Source organism: Aplysia californica, unplaced genomic scaffold (assembly GCF_000002075.1).
Source record: "Aplysia californica isolate F4 #8 unplaced genomic scaffold, AplCal3.0 scaffold00231, whole genome shotgun sequence".
NCBI classification, from domain to species: Eukaryota; Metazoa; Mollusca; class Gastropoda; order Aplysiida; family Aplysiidae; genus Aplysia; species Aplysia californica.
Window position 1 is genome coordinate 1,001,581 of NW_004797501.1, and position 7,776 is coordinate 1,009,356.

The window sequence follows — 7,776 nt, forward strand, 5'->3', positions numbered from 1 at the left end:
TCAGTCTTTTGTTTAGAATTGCTTCACTTGATGCCAACGGATACATTTGGCTGGGGCAACTGCTGGAGTTTTCAGGGTTTAAATGAGCTAAAAAGAAATATTCTGGTCTCCAGAATTTTACCCAATTGCATAAATTTCCACCATGAATATACATAAAAAAGGGAGGGTGCTTTCTTTCTTTTTGTTCCTTTCATTTCGATGCTGATGTAATGTCCTTAACTTCTCTGTTTCTTGTCATTGTTTGAAAGTCTTTGAGTTCCATGGCTCTATCAGTGAAGAACAATCCCTCTCTTCCCTGACTTGAGAGGGGGTGTTATCTGAGCCACATTGAATTTGATTTTGGCAGCAATTGTCTTCAAAGACATGTGTGTGTGCCTAAAGAAAAGTACTAAGAGTCATATATTGACCATTTTGAGTTAAGGGTTGTACCTTATAGGAAATTCAATGCTGAACACAGGGTTTAAAAAATTTTTTTTAGACATCTCAAGTAGTTATTGAGATATTGCACATTTTGCGAGGTAGGGTATAAAAATATGATTTTGAGAAAATGAGCTTTTTAGTTTAACAAACGTGAGAACACATACAAACTTTTTAAAAAGATGATTTTCTAAATGTATTTTTTCATAGAAAATTCATTTCCAATTTGGCATTTAGTTGACATCGATTTTATGAATGGAATTCAATGGTAAAACAAAGCAGGGAAGAGAAAACGTGCTTCAACAATAGATTTTAAGACCTTTTAAGAGCAGTTTTCATTATAACCTTCCCTCAAAATAATTCAAAATAAAACGTTTAGAAATCAAATCAATGAAATCCCTTTGAGCACCTTGTAAAAAAATGTTGGATTCATCATTTTTTTTTTTTTGGAAACACATTTTGGTCAAAAAAGTGATTTTTGTCATCATCCGCCTGTAGCTCGAAACAGTCTGGGGCGACTTTTGGTACCTTTCTTTGGGCGCACACACATATAATGGTTTGATATTTGAAAATGGTGAGACAGTTGTTCATAAGAATTATTTCCAGTACCTATCACTTCTAACAGTATAGGAAAAAAATTTTTTGGATATTAAATGCAACTCTTACGATATGCTGTATCCATGAATGCGAAATATATGTGTGTGACTGGAGACAGGCCCCAGTTGTGTGCAAAGCTATTTTTAAGAAATAGGGTGAAAAGCCAGAAAAAGTCTTATCTGGTCGAACATTTAGTTTCTTCAGAAAACGCACGTTTAACCATTTCTTTATAATACATTGAAAGAATTTTTTGAATATTTAAAGTCTAAGTATTTTTTACAATGATTTTTGCATCCTGTTGTACTTCACCAAAGGTTAATATGTTCTAGAAACTGGGTCAACATACAAAGGTTAAAACGATTTTTCTCCAAATTTTGGTTTTACACCCTGTGTTACAAAATGTGACACATCATTATCTTTAAAACTACTCCAAATTTTCTTTAAATCAGCATGGTCAGCATTGAATTTGCTACAAGAATGTGCCCTTATGTCAATAGTGAAAATTTAGAGAACTGGGACCTTTCTTCAGGCTCACACACATGGTATGTAGACCAGGGCCTTGAGTCTATGAGATAGTAAATTGTGTTGAGATATTTTGTGCTTGTTTGTGATTCAAAGCTCGTGACTAATGCTCCCAGAAGTTGCTCATTACATTTCATTATAAGTGTTTTGTTAACTTGATGAATGTTTTGTGTATGTGATTTTTTTTTGCTTTTCAAATTCTTTTTGTTATGAATTTTTCTCTCACCTTTGATACACTTATAAAGCAGCTATGTGATACATGTATGTACAAGTACTCTCGCAAAAAAAAAAAAAAAAGACCTTTGATATTTCTGTATTAACTGCTCGATATTTGCTTTTAAAAGTAAAATAAAACCATTGTGTAGCCTAATGAATATAGAAATGCTACTGCTCTGAAAGTTTGAGGAAAAAGAGTGTTGAAAATTTTTATCTAATAAATTTGCTAAGTAGTTATAATTTGTGTCTTGTATTTACTTTTTTTTCCACTTAACAATCTGGTAAGTTCTGCAAAACTTGACTTATGATGTCATGGCAGCTTGTGGCTTAAGTAATCTAACTGTATAAACCAATATGGACTTGGCCTGTGAAGCTATGTTTTAATATGCTGTGTTCAAAGATGCTGTGATGTCATTTTTTTATATTCAGGTTTACATATGTTTGTGAATATACTTAATTTATGTCTAAGTATATATATATACATGCATCTATGTGAATATATGTATAAGTGAGCGCGCGTGTGTGTGTGTGTGTGTGTGTGTATGTGTGTGTGTGTGTGTGTGTGTGTCTGTCTATGCATGTGTGTGTGAGTATGTATGTGTATGTGTGTGTGTGTGAGTGTGCTTGCCTGTCAATTCATTACATTCGAAAGGTGTAAATATTTCACATTTTGCATGCTTTCCCCCACCTCATGATGTCCCAAATCTTGATACCATGATATTAGAATAAGTTGATTTCTATCATATTCTAAAATATTTAGGTATTATTTATGAAAACTGTCACTTTCACTGGGTTTTTTAATGTTGGTATTTCAGAGCCTAGAGATATGATTCTTCTTTTACCTTTGATTTTTAAATAATATTTTTTTCCTTTATTCAGTAGAATCTCATGTGAATTGAAAGTGCTAGGAGCCACAGACCTTAGCAATAATGGTAGACTTTAGGGTCCCCCTTTTTGTCTTTTTGTGCTCCATTATGATTAACTGCGCTACTCATAATACTCATATATGGCATTTCTATAGAGCAAATTTCCACTGTGGATGGTTGGCAGGTGCTCTGTTGTGGTTTGCTCCATCTTTTCTTTCAAACATCTATCATCCTTATCCTTCCTCCTTCTTTTTTGTGTTTTGTTACTCTCTTGTAACACCTCTAATCTTCAGCATTTATATGACCTGATTATGTTGCTAGTTCAGTAAAACTCTTACTAAAACAAAACAAAACAAATTTCCAATCAACAAGAAGATCTAGACACTTTATGATCTATAATATTATATTAGCAGACTTAATAGCTTTCTGAGACAATCTCTAGTTCCTAGGAAGCTTTACAGTGCAACTGTATAGGATGAAAGATTCTGAAACATCAAGAGAGTTAACTGTGTGTTTACCCCAGGAGACCTCCACCTCTTTAAATTGCAAATATCTTGACTTATATTCAAGATAGTTGAGTATTTTTATCATCAAAACAAGGCGAATGAACAAGGTTTTAGATCATACCTTAACTCCATATGCCCAAAACTTGACAAGCACCTAATCTCACTGTGTCATGACACATAATATTATATGTTGTGATAAAAATCTCCACATTTTCAGAGCGAGTACCGGTACACGTTATTAATGTTGTGTTTGGTTCTCATTGAAATCAATCAATATTAAGTGTCAAGCAATCCGAAAAACGAAGGGATTGCTTCCACCTTATGGTCCCTAATCTAAAAATGTCCCTGACCCCATTACGATTTTACCGACCTCTCGTAACCTAGACCTAGTTTTGTCACCACTGTCATTGATATTATTTTTCTCTGTCGTATTTTCTTTAATTCTCCTACTTCTTTTTCCTGTGCTCTGGCTCGAGGATTCCTTCTTTATCAGGAGTGCTTATGTCTAGCAGGTTGGGAGGTGGGGTGGGTTGCCTGACCAAACCAACACAGCCCAATTGTTTAGGTCCTTGGGTATGGCACGTTATATGTGCTTGTTTGTCTTTTTGATACTATATTTTGTTCGTCGTTGTTTATATAAATATGCTAAGCTCTTTTGAGATGGAAGCTCAGATGTGCTCTTGTTCATGTATATATATATATATGTGCATAAGTTGTGTGTATGGGTGAGTGCAACTAACACTCAGTTGTAATATCCACTGCCATTGCAAACGACGAAAACAAACTTCTCCCTGTGAGATGAATATAGATTGTCATTGTCATAGAGAAGTGTAACGTGTAGTAGGAAAACATTCTGGTCTGTTATGTGAGGAATTGAGCTGAAGTGGAAATATCTATAATTTTTTTCAACTCTACGTGGGTAAGATATCTGTGTGAGTCAGAAGGCTCTTGACTATCTTTCTTGCTGGTCTGTGTTAGCCCCTGCAAAAGGAAATGTGTTAGAGCTGAGTTTGTTTTGTCTGCTTTATTTGATCTCCAAGATATGTTGTTGGTAAAGGATGTCTTTTTACAGGCCACTCTACTTAAGTAACTTTATCGCATGTAGCAAAATTAAGCTTAAAGTCAAATTAACTAGATTTTGCATGTACTGACTGCATTTACATATTGGCACTGACTGTAGATTTGAATTCTATTCACCCTTGTAAAGGTGTGCTTGTCTTAGGTTTCATCAGCAAATGGTTTTTAATGTTTTGTTTTATCTTGTTTTTATTTTATTTTTATTTTTTTGTTCAGTGTTTGTATGAGACTAAAGACAGTGAAAATAAAGTAGAGGCAACAGAAATATGGTTTCTTGAGAGACTGCTGAGAATATTGTTGAAGGAAAAGAAATCAAATGAGGTAGTTTTTGATGAAGCCCACGTGGGACTATCACCGTTAAGAACTATCAGGAAACGACAAATGCAGTTTTTGGGACACCTGAATTGACATAAAGGCCTTGAACATATAGCTCTCACTTGCAAAATTGAAGGCAAATGAGGTAGGGGTAGGCCCAGAGCAACCTACATAGGGAACCTAAACAAATGGGTAATGGGGAAAGAAATGGGGAAAGATCAGGGAAACGTAACTTTTTTAAGAGCATCCAAGCAAAAGAATGAAAGGAGAACCATGATCGCCCATGTCTGTCGCAGATCTGGCACTAGATGATGATGATTGTTTAAGTGAGAATTAAGGTTTACTTTAGTTACCCAATAATGTACCAATACATTTAAAATTGTCTTGGATCAAAAATGAGATTTTTCCATCCTGGCAGGCGTATTTAAGGCTTGTCTGAATACATAAATAATGTGTATACACAAAATCATTAAGATCTGTTTTATGGGATATTTGGCCACTGGTAGGAGATATTGTGATGACACAGCAGTATGATGTGATGAATGATAACATACTTCTCATTTATGCGGCAATTAAAACTAGTACTAAATGCAGACAAATGAATGCATGTGCTTGTTTCAGTGAGAGAACATAATGTGATGTAAATATGTGTGTATAGGAGAGGAGTTTTGTTGTTGTTTTGTTGGGTCATGTGCAATGATGGGTTTAATTTTTGTTGTGTGTATGTTTGTGTGTGCATATGTATGTGTGTGAGAATGTGTGCCTATGTGTGTACGTGTTTGTGTTTGTATGAGTGCATGTATGTAATGTTCATCATTTTTATTGATTTGCGGGTTTCTTTTAAATTGTATCTATTTGTATTAGTGCATACTAATGTGATAAAATTGAAGTGACTGTTTTATGTTAGTTCATGTGTTTGGAGAAATAAGGAACCTGGCTGTGAATTGTTATATGTGAGGCATCATGGTGAAATCAGGTGCCAGTCAAAATAATGAAATTAGGCGACCCTGACCTCCTTCAATCTTTTAACTTTTATTCAACATACATGGATATTTTTTTTTCACCAAAAGCAAGGCAAATGAACAGGCTTTAAGACGATACCAGTAACCCCATATCCCCAAAAATTGACGTGCTCCTGATTCCATCATGTCGCGACACATATTTTGTTTTTACTTTGTACTGAGATTCTATTGCCTGTTAGAAAAGATGCACATGAAGGCGAATGCACAGATTCTGTTGCTTTTTCGTGTTTTTTACTTATTCTTTATATTTGGAGGAAGGAAAGGGGAGTGGGGTTGGGGACACTTGAAGCGGAGTAGTATCTGAGTTTCTAATGCCTTACACCTCTTGACAATAAACTTGTGAATCATTGAGAAAGCTTGTGGTCTGCTTTATGCTGGAGGAAGATGTTGCCCTCTGTGTCAAATCCTTATGTTGGTTTGTTTTTTTGTGGGGGGTTTTTCGGGGGGGGGTTGTTTATTTGTTTTTTGGCAAGTAGTAGAGCATACTTTGTGCCCTTAGCCTGTTACTTCATATTTGATGCATACTTCATGTCTACCTTTGTAGTTTCACTCCTTCCAAGTTCGTTTTGGTTTTAGTCTACAAATGGACATCTTACTGCTCACCCCCAAGGGATATGATTCTCCTTAATCATATGTTGTGCTGGTCAAGCAACAAGCATGGCTTTGTGTAATTAAGTATGTGATTGTGAGTGGTTTGCTCCTTCTTTTCCATAAAATGTCCATCTTCTTATCTTTCCTCCTTTTTTTATTTGTCACATACTCTCTATAGTAACGACTCTAATCTTGGGAACTTATATTTATGACTTAATGTGGTTCAAGTCTTATAGTTCCGTTAAACTCTCACTAAAACAAAAAATAAATGTATGGTTAACTTGTCTTTTCTAACTTACAGTCCCTACTGAACTGCCGTTTGTGGTGCAATGGTTAGGCTCCATGCTTTATCGCACGGAAGATGCGAGTTTGATTCTCTTGTTATTTTATTGAGTATCTGTATTTATTCTGGGTTACTGTATCCCACTCAAACTAGGTTGATTCTGACAGGCAGAGCTGAAGTAGCCAGCCTCCTTCATTACCTAAATTCTCTCTCTCTCTCTCTCTCTCTCTCTCTCTCTCTCTCTCTCTCTCTCTCTCTCTCTCTCTCTCTCTCTCTCTCTCTTTTTCCCCCCTCCCTCTCTCTTCTTCTCTTTCTCTCTCTCTCTCCTTCCCCCTCTCTTTCGCCCGCTTGCTCACCCCTTCTCCCCACACATAACCTTTCCTGCTCTCTAACAATGTTCTGTCATCTGCTTTCGTCTCCTCTTTCTTCCCCCACCCCCTCACCTCCTTTGCCCCTCCACTGGGCTCCTGACGCTTTCTGCCGTCTTTCTACTGCAACTCCTTGACTCCTATTGCTGTCTTTCAGCCACACCCCTGATCTTATGGTAGGAAAGATCTATACCTGGCCTTCTGAGAAAAGGTCGAAAAATCTCGGAGGCCTCGTGTGCAAGTTGCGCACGTTAAATATCCCTTGGTGGGCAAAAATCGATTACATAGGCTACGGCCGCAACCCGGGCAAAATTCAAAATTTCCTCCCAACCGAAAATATTTGGTGTGTCCCGCGCGCTCATATGACCTTATGCAGTTGTGAGCGTCGTAAAACACTTACACCCCCACACACAAAACGAAAAAAACAGCAACAACCGATAACCTATACAAGCAGTCAGTCCTAGGTAGGGAAGTTGGCGCTCATATGACATTATGCAGTTGCGAGCCCCGTAAAACCCTCTACTATAAAGAAAAGTAGGGAGGTGAAGACGAGAATTTATCTTCAGCGCTCTGACTGGAGGTGTAACCATTCTTGTAGAAGTCTTTCTGCTGGGATGCACACCCTCTCAACCCCAGGTTGAGCCTTACAGGCAGGGTCGGAAGCCCACCTCCTAAATTATCGAAATTGTGTCGAGAGGGGCGTAAAAACACCTACAAAAGATTTTTTGAAATCACACACACAAACACCACACACACACACACACACACACACACAAACACTCACAAACACACATACACACACACAAACACTCACAAACACACTCACACACACACAAACACTCACAAACACACACACAAACACTCACACACATACACACACATACATACACACATACACACAAACACTCACACACACATACACACACACACATACACATGCATATATACACTAATACAATTTCTCTCTCTCTCTCTCTCTCTCTCTCTCTCTCTCTC